Source organism: Antechinus flavipes, chromosome 1, assembly GCF_016432865.1.
Source record: "Antechinus flavipes isolate AdamAnt ecotype Samford, QLD, Australia chromosome 1, AdamAnt_v2, whole genome shotgun sequence".
Lineage (NCBI taxonomy): Eukaryota > Metazoa > Chordata > Mammalia > Dasyuromorphia > Dasyuridae > Antechinus > Antechinus flavipes.
Window position 1 is genome coordinate 238,978,151 of NC_067398.1, and position 9,578 is coordinate 238,987,728.

Below are 9,578 nucleotides of genomic sequence, written 5' to 3' on the forward strand. Positions count from 1 at the left end.
ACTACATGCATCAGAATTAGAGAATTGTGATCTGACTTCCTTAAACGATACAATACAATCAACTCCATGAAAAGCCGAATTAGCCAATTGGAAAAGGAGGTACATAAATTCTTTGAAGAAACTGATTCTTCACAAATTGAAGTTGTGCAGCTGGAAACTAATGACTTCATAAGACATTAACAATTTTTTTTTGAAAAAAAGAAATATTTTTTAAACATTAAAATAATACATCGATAATTTGGTTTTTTTCCTTCATTTTTCTAATCAAATTAAACAAAGGTTTATCTATTTCATTGTTTGTATCATTGTGTCATTTACCACTGTGTATTATGTACCTAATCTATTCCATTGATCCACAACTCTTTTGTCAGCTGACTTGATTTTTTGATGATTTCCCCTTTGTAACACAATTTGAGAACTGATACAGAAGAGAAATCTTCTTCCTTCATATTTTTCTCTATTCCCTTGATATTTTTGACTTTTTGTTCTTTCTGATGAATTTTATTATTTTTTTCATCTCTATAAAACAATTTTGGTTGTTTGTATGAAATTGAATAATTAATTGTTAGAAATTTCATTTTTATTATATTGGCTTGGCCTACCCATAAGCAAATTATATTTCTTGAATTATTTAGATTTATTTTTGTGTGAAAGTATTTTGTTACTGTGTTCATATAGTTCCTGAATTTACCTTGGCAAGTTGATTACCAAATATTTTATATTGTCTTCAATTATTTTAAATACAAAAAGCCATAGTTTTGTTTCCCATTCTATTTCCCTTAATTTCTTTTTTTTTCTCCTATTACAATAGCTATCATTTCCAATACATTATTTAATAATAGTTGTGATAATAGCCAACTTTGCTTCAACCCTGATCTTGTTGAGAAGGCTTCTAGTTTATCCACATTAATGGTTCTTTAACTATTTGGTAGAATTCAGTTGTACATTGATTGATCCTGGAGATTTTTTTTTCTTGGGGAGTTCATTGATGGCTTGTTCAATTTCTTCTTCTAAGATAGGATTATTTAATTATTCTATTTGTTCTTCTTGTATTCTGGGCAATTTTTATTTTTGTACATATTTATCATTTCACTTAAACTATCAGATTTTTGGCATATAATTGGGCAAAATAGATCCTAAAGATTGCTTTAATTTCATCTTCTTTGGTGTTACATTCACTTTTTAAATTTTTGATGCTAATAGTTTGATTTGTTTTCTCTTTTCTTTAAATAAAATTAACCAATAATTTATCTATTGTATTTTCCCCCTAAAACCAGCTACTAATATCATTTTTAACTAAATCTTTTTGTTTTCAAAATATATGCATGGTTAATTTTTATCATTCAACCTTGCAAAACTGATGTTCCAAATTTTTTCCCTTCCTCCCTTCTCTCCATCTAGTCTCCTAGATGGAAGTAAACCAAGATATGTTAAACACGTGCAATTCTTCTGCACATACTTCGACAAATATAATGTTGCATAAGAAAAATCAGATCAAGAAGGGAAAAAAATGAGAAAGAAAACCAAATGAAAGCAAACAACAACAAAAAGAGTGAAAATACTATATTTTGTTCCACATTCAGTCCTCTTAGTTATCTTTCTGGATTCAGATGTCTCTCTTTATCACAAGATCATTGGAAATGGTGTGAATCATCTCATTGTTGAAGAGACATGTCCATCAGAATTGATCATCATATACTTTTCTTTTTGCTATGTACAATGATTTCTTGGTTTTGCTCATTCCACTTAGCATCAGTTCATGTAGGTATCTCCAGGCCTTTCTGAAACCAACCTGCTTATCATTTATTATAGTTTTATAGTATTATAATATTCCATAACATTCACATAGATAACTTATTCAGATATTTTCCAACTAATGGGCATCCACTCAGTTTCCAGTTTTTTGCCATTACAAAAAGTGCTTCCACACACATTTTTTTGCACATGGAAGTTCCTTTACCTACTTTAAGATCTCTTTGGGATATTATCCCAGTAGAAATACTGGATCAAAAGGTATGCACAGGTTGATAACTTTTTGAGCATAGTTCCAAATTGCTCACCAGAATGGTTGGATCGATTCACAACTGCAGCGACAATATATTAGTGTCCCAGTTTTCCCACATCCCCTCCAACATTCATTATTAACTTTTCCTGTCATCTTAGCCAATCTGAAAGGTATATAGTTGTACCTCAGAGTTGTCTTAATTTGCATTTCTCTGATCAGTAGTGATTTATAGTATCTTTTCATATGACATTAGAGATACCAGGAATTAAAAATAAAATACATATTTTCCAATTTGGCCTTATTTTTCACATTCTTCTTTGGTTTTACCTTCTAGATCTTTATTTATTTTCCCAGAACCCATCATGTTATTTAGCTGAACCATTTTAGTGGAACATTTAAGGATCTTGATTAATGAATTTGAATCTAATTTCTTGGATGCATCTTTATCTGTAGCATCAGCAGCAATAATTTTGTCATTTCGCTTACATGTCTTTTCAAAACACTCAACCCTTGCTCATCTTTTCCAAGACTGTGGCCTTCTTGGAAGCTATACTTCTGCATAATTTTATGAGTAATGGTATCACCTATGTTAGCAAGGAAGGAATTGCCTTTTGGAGCTCATGGTCTCTTTTGTTCATCATACACAAGGGAAGGAATATCAGCTTTGGAAAACTGTGAATGAGGTCTTGATTTCTCTTCAAATTGAAACTCTTTGATTAATTTTTTGTCTTTTTCCATAAAAGAAGTTGGTGGTACAATGGCAGGCTCTTCCATACTTCTTTTCCTCCTTTCTCATTCATAATCTTCTTCAGAATCTGGATCTTGTCCTGCTAGCTTCATGCATGTCTTTATGCCTCTTTTTTCTTTATTCAATCGCTTTTTGCATTTCCAGGTCCTGGTGTCTTTGGCATTCCTCCCTTTGGTGTTTTACTGCTTTCTCTTAATCATTAAGAAACATGGGATTATATTTATCAGCTAATGGAATCAAATCTTCTGCAGAAAATCCACTAGGCACAGGATCCTTTAAGCCTACTGCTACATGATGTGGCTACAATGTGCCAGTCATCTGAAAAAGTCCCTCATTTCAGATCAATCTCTGAAGCAAGAACTGTACTTTGTTTTGTCCTCTGATTCTTTGCTTAGGTTAAATCTGCCTTCTTGACCTGCAGTTGAGACTGCAGCAATTTGGAATTTTTGGATCAGCTTTCAGCTTTTGAATCACAGCTTTCCATGCATAGGTCATCATACAAGGACATCTTTTCTTCTTTTTAAAGCCAGGGGCACAAGCTGACTTTCTCCATGGATGGCTGTAGCAGCAATGGCAGGGCTGGAGGAAGCTGGAGCTATTGAGCCACCCCCCTCCCTCCTTTTAATTTTGAAATATTTTTGAGCTCTTCCAGGAATTCTTGGATTTTTGTCCAATTCATGTTTTAAAGACTTTGTTTTATTTATTCTAACATCATTTTGTTCTCGTTTTTTGTCCTGATCTTCTCTGACCTCCAAAATAAGTTTTAATGATGTTTCTTTCTTTTTCTTTCTTTCTTTCTTTTCTTTCTTTTCTTCTTTTTTTTTTTTTTTTGGCTAATTTGATCATTTCCCCAGTCTATTTCTTGACTTTTACTTTTATGTTTTTCCATGCTGCTGTTTTCAGAGCTAGTCCCTGGGGTCTGCAAACATTTAATGCTTCTAAGGTGATATAATCCATGAAAAAGTTTGGTCACTATTCTCTTGACCTGTACTCTGGTCTTTACCCATGAAGAGACCTAGTTTTTCTGAGACTGCAAGTGCTAATGCTCCTTTTGTTCCTGGAAGTATGAGTCAGCCCTCTACTCTACAGAAGCACTGATGTTCTTTTCTATTCAGGGCTGAGACCAGGGCCCCTGAACTCTTGTGAACAACCACAAGCTTTTGTTCTTTGCAATGAAACTTTACACATTCCCTGCTCTGCTGTGACCACAAGGTTTAGTGCTTCTGTTCATCCTAGAATTGCGTCTCAGACCTGCTTATGGATGTGCAGCAGTCCTGTACTCACTGCAATATCTTTCTGATTAGGAACTTTATACTTTCTTCTATTTTTAAATTTTTTTGGTTTTGTTTGACTGATTTATGATGTCTCATTGAGTCATTGAATTTCATTTGTCCAATTCTAATTTTTAGTGAATAACTTTCTTCAGTTACCTGTTTTTATCTCCTTTTGCATTTAGCTCATTGTACTTTTAAAGGAGTTGCTTTTATCACTGGTCCCTCCTTGCTCATTTTTTTCTCTTTTTTCATTTTCACCAAATCTCGTTTTCAAGGAGCTGTTTTCTTTATTCCATTTGGCAAATCTATTTTTTATGTTTTCTAACATATATATATATATATATATATGTATTATCTTATTTTATTTCTTAGACATTTGATTTATTCATTTAATATTTTATCCAGTTATATTTAAAAGTTTTTTACATTTGTTTTTAAAATTTTTAAATTTTAGGTACTCTCTCTTATTCCATGCTCAATAAGAAACAACATACAAAGTTATGCAAAACATTTCCATAAAAGTTGTGTTGTGACAGAAAACATAGATCTACTCGAATGAAAATAAAAAAACCCTTGAGAAAAATAAATTGGGGAGAGAGAGAGAGAGAGAGAGAGAGAGAGAGAGAGAGAAAGTGAGTTTCAATCAGTATGCAGGCACAATCAGTTCCTTCTCTGGGTATGCATAGGATTTTTCATAATAAGGTCAGAGTAGTTGTGGATTATTGTACTGCTGAGAATAGCAAAGTCACTTATAGCTTGTCATTTATTTTGATATCTTTTGATCATTTATCAATGGGGCATTCACCAAAACTATTTTTAAGAAGTTGTTTTCTTCAGTCAATTTCTATGTTTCTTTTTCCAAACTCTTCTACAAAGTTTTTATTTCTTTTCTTCATCTTTTCTTTCTCTTTTAAGATCCTTTCTGAGCTCTTCTAAGAGATCCTTTTGACCTTGAGAACAGTTCAGATCCCCATCTAAGGATTCATTTGGAGGCATGTTGTTTTTGGTGTTTTCTTCTGGGTTTGTGTTCTGTTCTTCCCTGCCACCATAGTAGCTCTTTTTGTTTTTTGGCTCATTTATAAAGATTGAGATCTGCTTCCAGGGCACAGGAGGGCTTGTCCTGAGCTTCCTCTACAGGGTGAGTGGGGCTTCTAATTACCTATGCAGGCTTCCCCACTATGCTAGGTGGGCTTGGCCGAATCCTGCCTGTTATGTTATAGTTTGTGGGCTCACTATTTGCTTTCTGTAGTTGTGTTAAAAGTCTCACAGGTGGTTTGCTAATTCATTGGTCTTATGAAGTAGGACAGAGTAGCCAATGCTGTTGTCCCATGCCACCAGATTCCCCATGCCAGGCATCTCCACCCTAAGCCTGTTTACATTGGGCCTGCACTGAGCCATATCCCCTCTGTCCAACTGAGACAGACCTTTCTTGAGGTCCTTCAAAGACATCTTATGCTGGAAAATTATTACATTCCCAATATTTGTGGGTTCTGTCACTCCAAAAATTCTGAGGGAAGCCAGGAAAAAAAAACTTAGGCAAAGTTCTGCCTACTCTTCACCATCTTTGCTTTGCCTCCTGAAATAACTTTCTGAACAATTGATCAATTCCCTTTCCCATCTATGAATTTAGAGCTCTGGAAACTTCTCTGATCATCACTTCCAAGATTTGCTGCTGTTATAATAGTACATGCATGGCTTATTCTACACACTAAATCATTCACCACCACAGTTAATTCCTAAATTCCTTTATCCAAAAAAAACTCACCCTTTTTTTTTGTTGGTTTTGTGACTCTGAAATTCTATGTAAGGAATTATTTTAAAGTTGTTTAGAGGTTTTATTAGATAGTTTTATTAAGGTCATAGAAGAGTTGAGTAGAGTTGTTGCTTATGCTCCATTTTTTAGACTCTAATCCATACATTAATAACTTTAATTATTTTTTTACATGTAAATTGTTTACCGATCTGCTATACTGATCACTGTTAAATGCATTGAACACTCTCCAATTAATATGCAAGTACATATGTGGTGGTATATGTGTATTTAATTTCTTTCAATATATTTTGCCTTCATGTGGAGCTCAAAACAAAAGACTTGCCTCTCTCTGTTTTATCATTCATGGCAAACTGATTATACTTGTTCTGAATACACTCAATCCATAGTTTTATATCACTTTTCCTATTTCTTGGAATTTTAGGAACACTTTGATTATGTTGACAGGAGTGCCATCCTAATCTGTCTTATTTCTATTTTTTTGAGGTACCTTACACAATACCTGAGATAAATCACCTTAATTGTCAATCCAAATCTGTGCTATTCTCTCTTCCTCCTCCCCAACTGAAGTAGATAGTGGGTTGAAATTTGAGAAGATTGTTAGAGTTGATGATTTTATTTTGAGTTTTTTTATCATGAGTATTGTTAATTTTTACACAGCACTTTAATTTTTACTACATATGTGTGTATATATGTGTATATATACATTTATAATATTGTATATATGTATGAATACACATATATGAATATATGTGTGTATATGTATAAATATATGTATATATACAAGCATATTTTTATATATTTTTCTTTTATTTGTACAATGTGGTCAGTCAGGTGAGGCTACCATCTCCATTTTATAGGTGAAGAGAATGAGATTTAATTACATTCAATAAATTGACTAGTGGCCTTTAGTAGTTCACAAGTGAGTTGTAACTATAATCTAAGTTACAATATAAACTATGTGTCATTTGATTCTTTCTGCTTTTAGGTGGGTGAGATCCTTTATGCTTATTGTCTGAAATTTAATCAAAGTAAACTTATATACTACACACATTATACATATATAACCAGAAAAGTAATTTAAACAAAAATCCAGCATTATAAAGGAAAAAACAAAACAAAACAAAACAAAAAAACTGTGAAAAGACTTAAGAACTCCAATCAATGCAATAACTGTGATTCCAAAATAATATTTATGAATATGCTGTCTACATTCTGTCAGCTGTAATAAACTCAAGCTGTAGAATTATACATGCAGTTTTGGATATGATGAATGAATGGACCCATTTTCCTTAAAAAAGATTCCCAAATATTTTATAGTATCATCAATTATTTTAAATGGAAAGCAAATATCTACAGATATAACATTTCTTCTTATTGTGGCTTTGGCTGCATCCACAAATTTTAGTATATTGTCTCATTATTGTCATTCTCATGTATGGATTTATTAATTGTGTCAATCATTTGCTGCTTCACCCATTCATTCTTTAGGTTGAGATTATTTATATATATTATATATATTTTTGGTCTATTTTTCCTTGGCCTTTTATTGAATGTAAATTTTTTTGCATTGTGATCTGAAAAAAAATCATTTACTATTTCTGCCTTTCTGAATTTGATTTTGAGGTCTTTATTTCCTAATATATGGTCAATTTTTGTATAGAAAAAACAGGGAAGGAAGTACTTCTACTAAATTCTTTTTATGGCACAGACATGGTATTGATACCTAAACCAGGTAGAATGAAAACAGAGAAAGAAAATTAAAAACCAATTTCCCTAATGAATATTGATGCAAAAATCTTAAATAAGATATTAGCAAAAAGATCACAGAATATCATCACCAGGATAATACACAATGACCAAGTTGGATTTATACCAGGAATGAATGGCTGGTTCAATATTAGTATAGATTTCATGAACTGCTGAGAAGAAAATATACTCCTTTCTGTCTCCATTGATTTTTTTCCCCAAAGATCTATCATATCTAACATTCTGTTTACTTCCTTAACTTCTTTCTTATTATTTTGTAGTTTGATTTATCTACTTCTAAGAGAGCAAGGTTGCCATCCTCCTCTGTTATAGTTTTGCTTTCTATTTCTTCTTGGAGCTTTACTGACTTCTCTTTAGGAATTTAGATGCTATACCACTAGGTACATGTAAGTTTAATATTCATATTGCTTCATTATCTGTGGATGCAGCCCTTTAACAAGATATAGTTTACTTCCTTATTTCTTAATTAAATCAAATTTGCTTGTTCTGAAATCAGTATGACTACTCCTGTTTTTTTTTAAATTTCATCTGCAGCATAATAGTTTCTACTCTAGTCTTTTAACTTTATTCTGCATATATTTGTAGAGAGCCAGAACTTTGGAGAAGTATACTTGAAAGAAGCATACTTGAAACAAGGTGTTAACTCAGTGGAATTGATGAGACAATGGTTATCTAGTTTACATATACTTAGTACTTAGCATGGTGATGCAATATTTCCACAACTGATGTAATTGTAATAGGGTATTTAAACTGAGGACAAAGTCAGCCATGGACATTCTATCTTTGACTATCCTCATGGTAGCTCTATGGGGGAGACTCACAGTCTGACTGATTGACCTCTGTTTCTTCCAGCAGTCTGCCAGTCTGTAGCTCTACTGTCTCTAGATTATTGCCAGGTGATGTGGAGAGATCCAGAAAGTGGTGAAGGGAAGGGACCAGATAAGTTAACTGCCTGGGGGAGAGGGTTTGTTTGTATTAGGGCTTTCTACAGGTATCACTCAGCTTTAACTGTTTTTCTTGTAAACAACATATTGTAGGGTCCTGGCTTTTAATCCAGTCTGCTATCTGTTTCTACTTTATGGGAGACTTCAGTCCATTCACATTTCTAGTTAGCACTAGAATTCTGGGAGAGCTGGAACCAAGATAGCAAAGAGTACACGCATTTCTTTCTGACCTCCCATGCTCCTCACACTAATTAACAAAATCCAGCTTCTGAATTAGTTCTGGACTGGCAGAACCCACAAATATTGGGACTGTGACAAATTACCAGCAGAAGATACTTTTGAAGATCTCCAGAAAAAGTTTGTTTCAATAGGGCATGGAGGGGATAGGCCAAGCACAAGCAGGATGAGCACAGACATCAAGTGCAGGCAGTACAGACCTGTTGTGGTACAGGTTCCATGTACTGGAGAATCTACAGGGAGGAATCCATAGCAATGTTGGCTACTCTGCCCTGATTTCAAGCCAGTAAATCAGCAGAGAAGTTATAAAACATCCAACACAAACACAAAAGTTAAATAGTAAATCCAGAAATGCCAGAATTTCATGGGATCTGGCCACGCCCACTCAGAACCATGAATGAGTCGGCAAGGACTTAGTGCAGCTGCTGCAGCTTGTAGAGGAAGCCTTGACAACCTTCTTTGTCCTAAAAGCAGATCTTAACTTTTTTTATGAGTAAAAAAAACAAAAAGACCTCTGACCATAGGTAATTTTTATGGTGAAAGAACAGATTTCAAACCCTGAGGATAATAAAACCAGATAGTCTCCAAATGAAGCCATAAAGGGTGATATAAATTGGTCCCCATCACACAAGACTCCCCTAGAAGAAATTATAAGAGATCTTAAAAGAGATCTGGAAGAAAATGGGGGAAAGGGAATGAGAACTTTACAAGAAAGTTTGGAAAAGAAAACAGAAATTATCTGAAGAAAATTGTGAAATAGAAGCATATAACTCCTTAAAAAATAGAGTTGACAAAATGAAAAAAGAAAACAACTCCCTGAAAAACATAA

General features: G+C 33.5%; 1 pseudogene; it reads right to left on the bottom strand.

Moving 5' to 3' along the window:
* Positions 1 to 2,244: 2,244 nt before the first annotated feature.
* On the bottom strand, positions 2,245 to 3,261 carry LOC127545043 (splicing factor 45-like; annotated as a pseudogene).
* Between the last annotated feature and the right edge of the window lie 6,317 nt (positions 3,262 to 9,578).